The sequence below is a fragment of the Otolemur garnettii genome, unplaced genomic scaffold (genome assembly GCF_000181295.1).
Source record: "Otolemur garnettii isolate 467f Iridium unplaced genomic scaffold, OtoGar3 scaffold00051, whole genome shotgun sequence".
Classification (NCBI taxonomy): domain Eukaryota; kingdom Metazoa; phylum Chordata; class Mammalia; order Primates; family Galagidae; genus Otolemur; species Otolemur garnettii.
The window spans coordinates 7,725,765-7,727,851 of record NW_003852446.1 but is presented as its reverse complement, the minus strand read 5'-3'; positions in this window follow the sequence as shown (position 1 = coordinate 7,727,851).

Below are 2,087 nucleotides of genomic sequence, written 5' to 3'. Positions count from 1 at the left end.
CCACCAGGGCTCAATATTAAAGATTATATATTCCAAAGTTCTATCTGACAGATAAGGAGACCAAGACCCAGAAAAATTAAGTTAGTTTGCCACAGCACAATAAACAACTTATAGTTCTTTGGGTGAAAAAACTCTTTTTCTACAAGTAATATGGAAGCTGTTGGCCTTTGGAACTGAACAAGTTGTTTTGTACTAAGGGGAAAAAAGACAGGCATATTTAGCCAACATAAAAATTCAAAATGCACGCATTAGTAGGTAGGCAGAAAAGAACAGTAAATGGAAAACCTGGGTACAAAAAAGCATGTTTTGTGAGGATGTGAACATTCTGTACAGCAGATGGACAGATACTGTTTATAAAATCACTCCCCTGGTCTGTAAATTCTGAACCTTCCAATGTCACAGTATTTTCCTTAGTAAATTGGGTCAATGACCAATAGAAGGAACAAAACAGCCATCTCCCTAGGAGATAGTAAAGCAGATGCTGCAAGTAGGTCCTAGAAAATCTCCTGACATGAATACCTTAAGCCAAAGAGTCTTTTTTTTTTTTTAATTCAAATCAAGCTATTAACCTGAAATAAGGAAGGAAAACACCTTAGGAAAAGAAACAGCTGGCTGAGATTGGTGGCTAAGATTTAGACTAAATGAACCACTTCCCAAGAGACCTTAAAAATTAAAGTTTGCAAGTCTGGGTGATAGAGGGATAATATGGCAAGTGGCTCAGGGGACATGTTCATTTTATTTCTGGGGCAAGAATCTAAATATTCCCCAAGAGTCTCAAAAGAAGTAGCAAAGAAGAAAACCAAAAATTTATTTTATTAACACACCCTGTGTGGTACCGTCACTATAAATAGATGTGGGGGTGGGGGGGAAGGCCATGAAGTCAACAACAGAAACTTCAAGAAATGCTTATTTACATAGTTTAATTGTCATCAACTTATGAAAATTTAAATTTCATTTTCTTTCATAATTAGGCTATGTAGAACCCATTAGATCCCATAAATATGAGCCACCTTATTCAGCACACAAGGGATAAGATTGAATAGGAACATTTTAAATAGAAATCTGAGGGAGGATAACAAAGATTTAACTGTTACAAAGTCTTGGTTTATGATATATTTGAAATCTAAATGAGCATATAACAATTCTTCCATCTTTGAAAAAAATCCTGGAGACTACCAAATTACCTTCTCAAGGAAAATAATTCATTTAGCTACCAAAGAGTCCTTTTTAAAAGCTGTTTTAATGCAATTCCTCTCACCTACAATGTTCACCCCCATCTCTTCTAAGCCCTCCTAAATCTCTCTTGCCCCTCAAGGTCCAGTCCATCTCCTACCTCCTGAAAATATGAAAAACATTCAATTGTATTGAGTTACAAGTTAAAGCAAGATTTTAATTTTCAAATTAGCAATTTTTCCAAAACAGTAGTAATACCAAAGCTGGTGAGGTTGCTGTTAAATATAACTCTCATACGTTGTGGGGAAGAATGGTGAATTTGGGGACATATAGCAAGAGGCTTAAAAAAAAAAAACTCATATCCTTTGACTTAGTTTTATTTCTGGGAAAGAGTCTGTACAAAAGATACAATCAGAAATTAAGAGAACACAACTTTTTTGTGCATAAAAGATGTTTTTTCCCATGTTATTTAAAAGGAAAATTGAAAATATTGATGTCTAACAATAAAGGAATCAAAATCACAGTATATACACAATTGCCATTTTTTTCTTTTTTTTATTGTTTCAGGTTGATTGAAGGTGCAGAGAATTAAGTTACAATGTTTGCATTGTTAGGTAAAGTCCCTCTTATAATTGTGTCCTGCCCCCAAGAGGTGTGCCATATACCCTAACATTGTGCCCATTAAGTGGGAGCACACCCATCCCCCTCACTCCTCACCTCTCCCTGCTCGCTCATTCCCCTACCCCCCACCTTGAATTCATTTCTCTTACATGGGTGTGTATTAGATTGTCCACTGGCTTCATATTAGAATTGAGTACATTGGATTCTTGCCTCTCCATTCTTATAAGACTTTACTAAGAAGAATGTGTTTCAACTCCATCCAGGTTAATACAAAAGATGTAAAGTCTCTATCT